At 47.9% G+C, this 13,908-nt stretch overlaps 1 protein-coding gene across 1 annotated transcript in view; it reads right to left on the bottom strand.

Annotated features, from left to right (window-relative positions):
* Window positions 1-13,908, bottom strand: part of LOC126203814 (organic cation transporter protein) — a 514,638-nt gene that overhangs the window by 354,175 nt on the left and 146,555 nt on the right. The window lies entirely within an intron of this gene.

Below are 13,908 nucleotides of genomic sequence, written 5' to 3' on the forward strand. Positions count from 1 at the left end.
CGAAACCTTGTCGGACAAGAGACTGTGCATTAATCGTGGGAAACGCACAGTAAATATAGTCTAACGAAACAGTAGAGACAGATGAAGTATGTTTTTGGGTAAGTTCTACCCTGAGCAAATAATTTGTTCTTTTCTACCCAGACATCTTCCCTGCATTTGCAGCAGCAGTGGTTTTGTAATTTCTTTCTATTAAGTAACAGTGCAAATTCTTTTTACTGTCCGTATAGTCTGAGGCGTCGCAAGTCATGGGATAGCGATATGCACAGATACGGATCGCTGTAGTATTGCGTACACACGGGTATAAAAGGGCAGTGCATTGAGGGAACCGTCATTTGTCACGAGAAAAGGTTTAAGACGTGATTATGGCCGCACGACGATAGTTAACACACTTCGAATCCGGAATGCCAGCTGGAGCTTGACATTGGACAAACCATTTCAGAAATCGTTAGGAGAATTCAATATTCTAAGAGAGTGTCAAGAGTATACTCAGAATACCAAATTTTAGGCGTTACCTCTCACCACGGGTAACACAGTGGCCGGCGGATTTGTCTTAACGACAGGGCAGCGGCGTTTGCGTAGACTCGTAAGTGCTAAACAGATAAGCAACACTGCGTGAAATAATCGATGTGGGAAGTATCCGTTCGGACCGTACGGCGAAATCTGCTATGGCAGCTGAAGACCGGCGAGAGTGCCTTTTGCTAACAGCACGACATCGTCTGCAGAGCTTCTCCTGGGCTCCTGACCGTATCGGTTGGACACTGGTGACTGGAAAACCGTGGCCTGGTCAGATGATTTCCAGTTTCAGTTGGTAAGAGCTGATGGTAGGGTTCGAGGTTGGCGCAGACCCCAAGAGGCCATGGTCCCAAATGCTAAACAGGGCTCTGTGCAAGCTGGTGGTAGCTCGATAATGGTGTGCACTGTGTTTGTATCGAATGGACTGGGTACTCTGGTACAACTGAATCGATCATTGATCGCAAATGTTTATGTCCGCCAACTTGGAGACCATTTGCAGCCATTCATGGATTTCATGTTCCCAAACAGCGACGGGATTCTTATGGACGACAATGCGCCATGTCACTGGGCCACATTCTGAACAGTTCGAGCGAATGATTTGGCCACCCAGATCGCCCGACATGAATGCCTTAGAATTTTTATGAGACATAATCGGCGGGTCAATTCCTGCACAAACTCCCTCACCGACAACACTGTCAATTATGGACGGCTATAGAGGCATCGTGCCTCAATATTTTTACAGGGGACTTCCAACGAGTAGCCGACTCTGTGCCACGTCGTGGTGCTGCGACAAGATATTAGGAGGTACCCCATCACTTTCGTCGCCTCAGTGTATATACTAGGGCGTGCTGAAAGGTAAATGTCTCCTAATTTTTAAGCAAAACTGACTTTATTGATATTCTACATCTTTATTCTTCTTGTGATTCTTGAGTTTCTCCCGGCGTATTTGATAATCAAAATATCCACGGGTGTACTGCCGGTCTACAGTGTCCAACGGGCACAATATTTCGGCCTTGATAGCTTCACGTTGGGTGAGTCAGATATCATGGTGAGTTTTGACGTCGTTTCCTTGTACACGAGGGTACCCCTCCGAGAGTCACTAGAATTGATTAGTCAGAATTTTGACGAGAAGACCACTGAACTTTTTAGGCATGTCTTGACTTCCACGTATTTTCTTTTTAATGGGGAATACTACGAACAGACGGAGGGAGTCGCCATGGGTAGCCCACTCTCACCGGTGGTAGCGAATTTGTACATGGAGAACTTCGAGGAGGAAGCCCTGTCGTCATCCGAATGGAAACCTACTTGATTTTTCCGTTACGTGGACGACACTTTCGTCATCTGGCCACATGGTATGGATAAACTCCTTGACTTCCTTACACATCTAAACTCCATACACCCCAACATCAAATTCACTATGGAGACTGAAACGGAGGGTAAACTACCTTTCCTTGACGTCTTGGTCAAGAGAAGGCCTGACGGCACCCTAGGTCATGGAGTGTATCGGAAGACAACGCACACTGATCTGTATTTGCACGCAGACAGCTGCCACCACCCTTCACAGAGGAATGGGGTACTTGAAACTCTAGTACATAGGGCGCGCACTATGACGCAGAGAGTCTACCGCAGGAATTGGAACATCTGAGAACTGTATTTCGAAAAAATGGGTACTCAGAGTGACAGATTCAACGTGCTCTCCGCCCAACCACTACAGCACAACCTGTGGATATGGATGAAATCACGAGGGAGGAGGTAGGCACTGCGTTTATCCCATATACAGGCGCACTCTCGGCAAAGATCGCCCGCATTTTGAAGAAACACCGGGTCGGAACGGTGTTTTGTCCTCCGAATAAAACTCGTGCACTGGTGGGGAGCGCCAAAGATGACCTCGGTTTGAGGAAGGCCGGCGTGTACCAGATTCCGTGTCAATGTGGCAAGTCGTATATTGGCCAGACGATGCGTACCGTTGAGGATCGATGCCGTGAACACCAGAGGCACACTCGACTGATGTATCCGAGCAAGTCGGCGGTCGCTGAACATTGTTTGTCGGAAAATCACGCTATGGAGTATGAACGCACGAGAATTCTGGTACAGACGTCGAGATACTGGGACAGCGTTGTTAGAGAGGCCATCGAAATTCGCACCAATGACGACCTCATAAATCGTGACTGTGGCTATAATCTTAGCAAGGCTTGGGAACCAGCGATTGGGTTAATCAAGAGTAAATCGAGCAAATGTATAGTTGTGACGACCACGGCGGACGGAGCCAACACACCGACGTCATCTCAGACGCCGTCGCAATCTGTTCCACCGCGCGACCGTGGCGCGGGGCGCGGACGGCGGAGTGAGCGCGCCGCGGGCGGAGGGTATTTAAATCCGCCGCCGCCGCGACCGAACCCAGTTCCACCTGAGCAGCCATAGTGTACGGATCTCCGTGCCGGCACGTTCACAGGAGCTCAGTCCGTCAGTTCACCTGATGATGGCGACATGTATGATCGCCGAAATATTGTGCCCGTTGGACACTGTAGACCGGCAGTACACCCGTGGATATTTTGTTTATTCTTCTTGTCTATAATTTCATTTCTCAACTTAGTCACCCAAGCAACAACACATTTCTCCCAAGGCGAGACTAGTTTGTCGATAAAAGCACTGTTTAATGTTTGACGACCTCACCCCTGCCTGCACTGCTTGATCACTGTCAAAGTGAAGTCCTCGAAGGTGGTGTTTAAGTTTTGGAAACAGCTGACAATCGGATGGGGCCAAGTCGTGACTGCGTGGAGTATGATCGATGACGAAATGTTTCAGATGTCGTAGCGCTCGTGTGTGGTCTGGCGTTGTCGTGCTAAAGGGAAGCGTGCACCATGTGTGGACGAACTCTTCGAATTCTAACTGCCATTACAGCAGGCTGTTTCTCACCCACCGACACAATTAGGTTACACACTACCGTGTTAGACGCTACAATTCAGAGCGTTCGAGCGGTAGAGGACTGCAAAAAATGTGACACTCAGTGTATCTAAACTTCTTGTCTAATTTTGTTTATGGGTTCTCATTCCCCCCCCCCCCCCCTCCACCCTCTCCCCAATGACTGCGCAGGTAATTTAAGCTTATTTAGCTACTTAATATACCGGGTGATCAAAAATTCAGTATAAATTTGAAAACTTAATAAACCACAGAGTAATGTAGATAGGGAGATAAAAATTGACACACATGCTTCGAATGACATGGGGTTTTATTAGAAAAAAAGTATTGCTGGACGCGTAAAAGATCTCTTGCGCGCGTCGTTTGGTGGTGATCGTGTGCTCAGCCGCCACTTTCGTCATGCTTGGCCTCCCAGGTCCCCAGACCTCAGTCCGTGCGATTATAGGCTTTGGGGTTACCTGAAGTCTCACGTGTATCGTGATCGACCGACATCTCTAGGGATGTTGGAAGACAACATCCGACGCCAATGCCTCACCATAACTCCTGACATGCTTTACAGTGCTGTTCACAACATTATTCCTCGACTACCGCTAATGTTGAGGAGTGATGGACGTATTGGGCATTTCCTGTAAAGAACATCATCTTTGCTTTGTCTTACTTTGTTATGCTAATTATTGCTATTCTGATCAGATGAAGCGCCATCTGTCGTACATTTTTTGAACGTTTGTATTTTTTTGATTCTAATAAAACCCCATGTCATTCTAAGCATGTTTATCAATTTGTACCTCTCTATCCCCCCCCCTCCCCCCCCCCCCCCCCCGGTGAACCATGGACCTTGCCGTTGGTGGGGAGGCTTGCGTGCCTCAGCGATACAGATAGCCGTACCGTAGGTACAACCACAACGGAGGGGTATCTGTTGAGAGGTCAGACAAACGTGTGGTTCCTGAAGAGGGGCAGCAGCCTTTTCAGTAGTTGCAAGGGCAACAGTCTGGATGATTGACTGATCTGGCCTTGTAACAATAACCAAAACTGCCTTGCTGTGCTGGTACTGCGAACGGCTGAAAGCAAGGGGAAACTACGGCCGTAATTTTTCCCGAGGACATGCAGCTTTACTGTATGATTAAATGATGGCGTCCTCTTGGGTAAAATATTCCGGAGGTAAAATAGTCCCCCATTCGGATCTCCGGGCGGGGACTACTCAAGAGGATGTCGTTATCAGGAGAAAGAAAACTGGCGTTCTACGGATCGGAGCGTGGAATGTCAGATCCCTTAATCGGGCAGGTAGGTTAGAAAATTTAAAAAGGGAAATGGATAGGTTAAAGTTAGATAGAGTGGGAATTAGTGAAGTTCGGTGGCAGGAGGAACAAGACTTTTGGTCAGGCGAATATTGGGTTATAAATACAAAATCAAATAGGGGTAATGCAGGAGTAGGTTTAATAATGAATAGGAAAATAGGAATGCGGGTAAGCTACTACAAACAGCTTAGTGAACGCATTATTGTGGCCAAGATAGATACGAAGCCCACACCACCTACAGTAGCACAAGTTTATATGCCAACTACCTCTGCAGATAACGAAGAAATTGAAGAAATGTATGATGAAATAAAAGAAATTATTCAGATAGTGAAGGGAGACGAAAAGTTAATAGTCATGGGTGACTGGAATTCGAGTGTAGGAAACTGGAGAGAAGGAAACGTAGTAGGTGAATATGGATTGGGGCTAAGAAATGAAAGAGGAAGCCGCCTGGTAGAATTTTGCACAGAGCACAACTTAATCATAGCTAACACTTGGTTTAAGAATCATGATAGAAGGTTGTATACATGGAAGAACCCTGGAGATACTAAAAGGTATCAGATAGATTATATAATGGTAAGACAGATTTAGGAACCAGGTTTTAAATTGTAAGACATTTCCAGGGGCAGATGTGGACTCTGACCACTATCTATTGGTTATGACCTGTAGATTAAAACTGAAGAAACTGCAAAAAGGTGGGAATTTAAGGAGATGGAACCTGGATAAACTGAAAGAACCAGAGGTTGTAGAGAGTTTCAGGGAGAGCATGAGGGAACAATTGACAGGAATGGGGGAAAGAAATACAGTAGAAGAGGAATGGGTAGCTTTGAGGGATGAAGTAGTGAAGGCAGCCGAGGATCAAATAGGTAAAAAGACGAGGGCTAGTAGAAATCCTTGGGTAACAGAAGAAATATTGAATTTAATTGATGAAAGGAGAAAATATAAAAATGCAGTAAATGAAGCAGGCAAAAAGGAATACAAACGTCTCAAAAATGAGATCGACAGGAAGTGCAAAACGGCTAAGCAGGGATGTAGAGGCTTTTCTCACTAGGGGTAAGATAGATACTGCCTACAGGAAAATTAAAGAGACCTTTGGAGAAAAGAGAACCACTTGTATGAACATCAAGAGCTCAGATGGAAACCCAGTTCTAAGCAAAGAAGGGAAAGCAGAAAGGTGGAAGGAGTATATAGAGGGTCTATACAAGGGCGATGTACTTGAGGACAATATTATGGAAATGGAAGTGGATGTAGATGAAGATGAAGATGAAATGGGAGATACGATACTGCGTGAAGAGTTTGACAGGGCACTGAAAGACCTGAGTCGAAACAAGGCCCCCGGAGTAGACAACATTATATTGGAACTACTGACGGCCTTGGGAGAGCCAGTCCTGACAAAACTCTAGCATCTGGTGAGCAAGATGTATGAAACAGGTGAAATACCCTCAGACTTCAAGAAGAATATAATAATTCCAACCCCAAAGAAAGCAGGTGTTGACAGATTTCAAAATTACCGGACATGAGTTTAATAAGCCACAGCTGCAAAATACTAACACGAATTCTTTACAGACGAATGGAAAAACTAGTAGAAGCCGGCCTCGGGGAAGATCAGTTTGGATTCCGTAGAAATACTGGAACACGTGAGGCAATACTGACCTTACGACTTATCTTAGAAGAAAGATTAAGGAAAGGCAAACCTACGTTTCTAGCATTTGTAGACTTAGAGAAAGCTTTTGACAATGTTGACTGGAATACTCTCTTTCAAATTCTAAAGGTGGCAGGGGTAAAATACAGGGAGCGAAAGGCTATTTACAATGTGTACAGAAACCAGATGGCAGTTATAAGAGTCGAGGGGCATGAAAGGGAAGCAGTGGTTGGGAAAGGAGTGAGACAGGGTTGTAGCCTCTCCCCGATGTTATTCAATCTGTATATTGAGCAAGCAGTAAAGGAAACAAAAGAAAAATTCGGAGTAGGTATTAAAATTCATGGAGAAGAAATAAAAACTTTGAGGTTCGCCGATGACATTGTAATTCTGTCAGAGACAGCAAAGGACTTGGAAGAGCAGTTGAATGGAATGGATGGTGTCTTGAAGGGAGGATATAAGATGAACATCAACAAAAGCAAAACGAGGATAATGGAATGTAGTCGAATTAAGTCGGGTGATGTTAAGGCTATTAGATTAGGAAATGAGACACTTAAAATTTGTTGACATCGAGTATAGATTTATGTGTCAGGAAGTCATTTCTGAAAGTATTTGTATGGAGTGTAGCCATGTATGGAAGTGAAACATGGACGGTAAATAGTTTGGACAAGAAGAGAATAGAAGCTTTCTAAATGTGGTGCTACAGAAGAATGCTGAAGATAAGGTGGGTAGATCATGTAACTAATGAGGAGGTATTGAATAGGATTGGGGAGAAGAGGAATTTTTTTTGTGGTTTTAGGGCGCAAAACTTCTATGGTCATTAGCGCCCAGCCCGTGACTTAGGAAACAGTAAAAAACCGAAATTGAAAACCAGCAGCAATGGGAACAAAGTCATAAAATTGGAGAAACTAAAAGCAGAAGGAATGCTTAAAAATCCACTACAGAAAGGGGTTGGTTGTCCCCAAAAAAGGCTTCAAATGACTGACGTCATTTCACAGTCACTAATAAACTGGAGAACGCGGTCGGCTGAGCGCGTGTCATCTGCTAAAATCGACGATAGATCAGGCGATAGCTGTAGACGGGAGCGTAACGGATTGAAATAGGGGCACTCAATTAAAAGGTGTCTTACCGTCCACAGCTGAGAGCAGTGGGGACAGAGTGGGGGAGGATCGCCGCTTAAAAGATGTCGATGGCTAAAAAGACAGTGCCCTATCCGGAGTCTAGCTAAAATTACCTCCTCCCGACGACGCGTTCGGGAGGAAGAGGTCCAAGCGCAAGGAAGGGCTTTCACTTCCCGCAATTTATTATGGGGAAGTGTGGACCAATGCGCATGCCATAAATGAGCAACTTTGCGACATAAAACGCTCCGTAGATCGGTGAAGGGAATCGACTGAATAGCTGGCCGAGGAAGAGAGACTGCAGCCTCGGCCGCTATATCGGCCGCCTCATTCCCACAGATACCAGCGTGTCCCGGGAGCCAGAGGAACGCCACCGAGACGCCCCCCAGGTGGAGCAAGCGCAGACAGTCCTGAATCCGGTGGACCAGAGGGTGCACAGGGTAAAGAGCTTGGAGACTGAGGAGAGAGCTGAGAGAATCTGAGCAGATTACGTACTGTATCTGCTGATGGCGGCGGATGTAGTGGACAGCCTGGAGAACAGCGTAAAGCTCCGCAGTATAAACCGAACACTGGTCGGGAAGCCGAAAGTGATTAGGGGTGTCGCCAACAATATAGGCACTCCCTACACCTAACGATGTTTTTCGAGCCGTCGGTGTAAATAAATGTGACGTCCGTCATCTGCGCACAGAGAGCAGCAAATGCCCGACGATAAACAAGTGAAGGGGTACCAGCCTTGGGAAATCGACAAAGGTCACGGAGCAGGCAGATCCGGGGACGGAGCCAAGGCGGTGCTGTACCCCAAGTTGTCAAGAAGGTTTTAGGAAAGCGGAAGGAAAGAGAATGGAGCAGTTGTCGGAAGCGGACTCCCGGGGGTAGTAGGGAGGAGGAGCGGCCTGCATACCCTACATCAAAGGAGGCGTCGAAAAAAAGGTCATGGGCTGGATTAGCAGGCATGGAAGACAGATGGCTAGCATAACGACTCAGAAGGACTGCTCGCCGATTGGACAGCGGAGGTTCAGCAGTCTCAGCATAAAGGCTTTCCACAGGGCTAGTGTAAAAAGCTCCAGACACTAAACGTAATCCACGGTGGTGGAGAGAGTCGAGACGCCGAAGAATAGACGGCCGAGCAGAGGAGTAGACTATGCGCACTAAGGCGCGATAGAGGCGGAGAAGGACGTCTCGGTCCGCTCCCCAGGAGGTACCATTCAGGACACGGAGGGTGTTAAGGGAGCGCAGACAGCGAGCCGAAAGATAGGAAACGTGGGAGGACCAGCACAGTTTTCTGTCAAACATAAGACCCAAGAATTTAGCGACGTCTGAAAACGGAAGGTTGACAGGACCTAGATGTAAGGAGGGCGGAAGAAACTACTTACGTCGCCAAAAATTAACACAAACGGTCTTACTGGGTGAGAAACGGAAGCCGGTTTCGATGCTCCAAGAGTGGAGGCGATCGAGACATCCTTGAAGACGTCGTTCAAGAAGGCTGGTCCGTTGAGAGCTGTAGAAGATCGCAAAATCGTCCACAAAGAGGGAGCCCGAGACATCAGGAAGGAGACAATCCATAATTGGATTTATGGCGATGGCAAACAGTACAACACTCAGCACGGAGCCCTGGGGTACCCCGTTTTCTTGAGAGAAAGTACGGGAGAGAGTAGTGTTCACCCGCACCCTAAATGTGCGCTCTGCCATAAATTCGCGAAGAAAAAGGGGCAGCCGGCCTCGAAAGCCCCAATAGAACAGTGTGCAGAGGATGCCTGTCCTCCAACAGGTATCGTATGCTCTCTCCAGATCAAAAAATATAGCTACTGTTTGGCGTTTCCGGAGAAAATTGTTCATGATATAAGTGGAGAGAGCAACAAGATGGTCAACTGCAGAACGATGCTTTCGGAATCCGCATTGGGCTGGTGTTAAAAGACTGCGGGATTCCAGCCACCAAGCTAAACGGTAATTCACCATACGCTCCAAAATCTTACAGACACTACTCGTGAGAGAAATGGGGCGATAGCTAGAGGGGAGATGTTTGTCCTTTCCAGGTTTCGGAACAGGAACGACGATAGCTTCCCGCCATCGTCTGGGAAAAGTACTGTCGGTCCAAATTCGATTATAAAGGCGAAGGAGGTAACGCAGACTATGGGTTGATAAATGCAGCAACATGTGGACATGGATACCATCCGGTCCTGGGGCGGAGGAGCGAGAAGAAGAGAGGGCATGTTGGAGTTCCCGCATGGAGAAAACAGTATTGTAGCTTTCGCGATTTTGAGAGGAGAAAGCAAGAGGTCGCACTTCCGCTGCACGTTTCTTCGGGAGAAACGCTGGCGGGTAATTTGAAGAGCTCGAAATCTCAGCAAAGTGCTGACCCAATGAGTTAGAAATTGCGACGGGGTCCACTAAGGTATCATGCGCGACAGTGAGCCCAGAGACCGGGGAGAAACTAGGCGCGCCTGAGAACCGTCGAAGCCTACTCCAAATTTCCGAGGAGGGAGTGAAGGTGTTAAATGAGCTAATAAAGAATTTCCAGCTTGCCTTCTTACTATCGCGGATGACGCGACGGCATCGCGCACGGAGCTGCTTATAGCGGATACAGTTTGCCAAAGTAGGATGGTGACGGAAAATGCGGAGAGCACGTCGCCGCCCACGTATTGCGTCACGGCATGCCTCGTTCCACCAAGGAACTGGGGGGGCGCCGGGGCAATTCGGAGGTGCGTGGTATTGAACGTTCCGCAGCTGTAAGAATAACGTCGGTAAAATGTGTGACCTCATCGTCGACGCTGGGAAAGCGACGGTCATCGAATGTCGCTAGAGACGAAAAAAGTGTCCAATCGGCTTGGGCAAACTTCCAGCGTCGCGAGGGCATATATGGCAGTTGAGGCTGCAGTCTAAGGACACATGGAAAGTGGTCACTCGAGTGTGTATCATCAAGGGCGAACCATTCGAAGCGCCGAGCTAGCGGAACAGTACCGACCGCAAGGTCCAAATGAGATAAATTTGTCGTGGAGGCAGACAAAAATGTGGGGACCCCAGTGTTGAGGCCAACTAGATCCGCTTGGTGGAAGACGTCTAGCAATAGTGAGCCACGTGGACAAGGATGTGGAGATCCCTAAAGCGGGTGGTGGGCATTGAAGTCCCCAACCAGCAAATATGGGGGTGGAAGCTGACCAAGAAGATGAAGATCAGCTCGTGCCATTGGGGTGGACGATGGAATGTATACAGTACAAACAGAGAACGTGTATCCAGAAAGGGAAAGACGGACGGCGACAGCTTGGAAGGAACTGTTTAAGGGGATTGGGCGATAATGGAGAGTATCATGGAGAAGAATCATGAGTCCTCCATGGGCTGGAGTGCCTTCAACAGAGGGGAAGTCATATCGGACGGACTGAAAATGAGGGAGAACAAAGCGGTCATGGGGATGCAGCTTTGTTTCCTGAAGACAGAAGATGACCAGCGAGTAGAATCGTAAGAGGATCGACAATTCATCCCGATTGGCTCGAATGCCGCGGATATTCCAGTGGATAATGGACATAGGGTGAACAGAAAATGGAGGAATGTGACCAAGGGTGCTGTCAACTCAACGACTGCTCAGAGCTTGCGACCGACAGCATGGAATGGCATTCAGCCGAAGGCAGAAGATCCTGATCCATAGGTTGGTCAGGAGCAGCTCCTACCACCAGCGATCGGCCGGTCGATCGGCCACCAGCAGTGCGCCTCGGCGACACAGAAGACGGCCGAGGGCGATTTCCGCCAGGTGGGACACGCCTTGGCGGAGAAGGAGAGGAACTGGGTTTGTTTGTAGCCTTCTTGGAAGTATGATGTTTAGAGGAAGGAGGAACCGATGGTTGGGAAGTTGCTGTACGTAAAAACTCTTCACGAGTATGCTCTTTTTTGGAAGTCTTGGTGTCTGACTTGTGGGCTCGAGATTTAGCAGAACCCGACGAAGGGTGAGCCATAGAGTGGGCAGGCGAAAGTGGTGAGGTTGAACGGGCGATCTTTGCGCTGGCCGATCTGACGACCGTGGTACTAAAGGTGAGGTCGCAAGTCTGCGTGGCCGCGTCCTTTGTTGGCCGAGGAGAAGCAAGGACAGTGCTGTATTTGCCTGTCTGAGGCACGGTGGGCTGTCGACTGGCGAATAATTTTCGAGCAGCAAAGGTCGACACCTTTTCCTTCACTCTTATTTCCTGGATGAGCTTTTCGTCCTTAAAAACTGGGCAATCTCTAGAGGAAGCAGCGTGGTCACCCATACAGTTGATGCAGCGAGGGGATGGAGGTGGACAAGCACCCTCATGGGCATCCTTGCCACACGTAACACATTTGGCCGGGTTGGAACAGGACTGGCTGGTGTGATTGAACCGCTGACATCGATAGCAACGCGTAGGGTTTGGGACGTAAGGGCGAACGGAAATTATCTCATAGCCTGCTTTGATTTTCGATGGGAGTTGCACTTTGTCAAATGTCAAGAAGACAGTGCGGGTTGGAATGATGTTCGTGTCAACCCTTTTCATAACCCTATGAACAGCCGTTACGCCCTGGTCAGACAGGTAGTGCTGAATTTCTTCGTCAGACAATCCATCGAGGGAGCGTGTATAAACGACTCCACGTGAGGAATTTAAGGTACGGTGCGGTTCCACCCAGACAGGGAAGGTGTGGAGCAGAGAAGTACGCAGCAATTTTTGTGCCTGGAGGGCACTGACTGTTTCTAACAACAGGGTGCCATTCCGTAATCTGGAACATGACTTTACAGGACCTGCAATTGCGTCGACACCTTTCTGAATAATGAAAGGGTTGACCGTGGAGAAGTCGTGACCTTCATCAGACCGAGAAACAACAAGGAAATGTGGCAACGATGGAAGAACTGACTGTGGTTGAGACTCAGTGAACTTACGTTTGTGAGCAGACATAGTGGAAGGTGAGGAAACCATTGCGGAAGAATCCCGCCTTAGGTGATTGTTCACACCTCAGGTCACACCTCCCGACAAACGGACGGAGGGACCAATCGGCACTTTCGGAAGGTATCAGCTCGGGTAATCACCCCTCCCTGGGCCTGGCCGTTACCAGGGGGTACGTACGTGTCCTACCTGTCTACCCGGGGCGGGGAATTACGCGTTACCCCGTCACCGGCTACGCATGGAAGTGCGTGGGTCGGCCTTCAGACACGCACAGGGAGGAAATAAGAGAAAGGGAAAGGGAAAGGAAAGAAGAGGGGGTCTCAAACGCTGCAGCGGAGAAAAGGGCAAAGAGAAGAGGGAAGGAAAAGAGAAGGACAGAGGAAGGACGAGAACTTGCAAGTGTGGAAAGCAAGGAATTTAGAACATTTTCGAGCGTCCGTCTCCGGACGTAGGCACAAACCATACTCCCAGAGGGGGAGAAAAGGAAGGAAAGAGCCAGAGGTGAGAGGGGGGGGGCGAAGATGGGGGAAGGGGAAGGATGCGGAAAGGGAAGGTATGCAGCCCGGAAAGGAAGGAGGGCCACATTAGCTCAGGGTCCCGTGCTCGCTACGCACGTGTCCACAAAAGAGTAGTGGACCCCCTGGGGGGGAAGAGGAGTTTGTGGCACAACTTGACCAGAAGAAGGGATCGGTTGGTAGGACTTGTTCTGAGGCATCAAGGGATCACCAATTTAGTATTGGAGGGCAGCGTGGAGGGTAAAAATCGTAGGGGGGAGACCAAGAGATGAACACACTAAGCAGATTCAGAAGGATGTAGGTTGCAGTAGGTACTGGGAGATGAAGAAGCTTGCACAGGATAGAGTAGCATGGAGAGCTGCATCAAACCAGTCTCAGGACTGAAGACCACAACAACAACAATAACAACAACCTCTCTATCTACATTATTCCCTGATTTATTCAGTTTTCAAATTTATACCGACTTTTTGGTCACCTGGTATAAGGTAATCTATGACTAAATTTCCGTCGCGTCCCTTCATTGGTTTTCTGTTTTTACTCATTCAACCTCCCCCCCCCCCCCCCTGCCTTTTTTATGTCAAATAAATCTACCTACTTTCCCTGCCGCCCTTTCTTTTTCCCTACAGTGTCTTATGCTTATAAGTGGAACATGAAAATTTCACTTGAAACAAACGGTTCCACACCCACCCCACCCATCCCCCCCCCCCCCATTTCTTTGGTTATGCTGGTTAAAATTATGGTATTTTTTAAGCACTCACCTAAACTGAATGCACTTCACTATCATAAATTTAGTACTAAATATTTTGGTCAGCTTGACAGTTTCTATTTGTTTTGTACACTTAATATTACGATCTATTTCACAGATATAAGTTGTTTTCTTTCAAAGAGACTCCATTGTACCCTTTGGCTGTTTCCGTGTACTGCTTGACTTATTTTCGTCTGTTCGTTTGTTATTCACTTTCGATGTGGATAAACCTTCAGGTGACAATTGTTCTGCACATTTAATATATGGCTGACAGTTTTATGGACTAT

Source organism: Schistocerca nitens, chromosome 9 (genome assembly GCF_023898315.1).
Source record: "Schistocerca nitens isolate TAMUIC-IGC-003100 chromosome 9, iqSchNite1.1, whole genome shotgun sequence".
NCBI lineage: Eukaryota > Metazoa > Arthropoda > Insecta > Orthoptera > Acrididae > Schistocerca > Schistocerca nitens.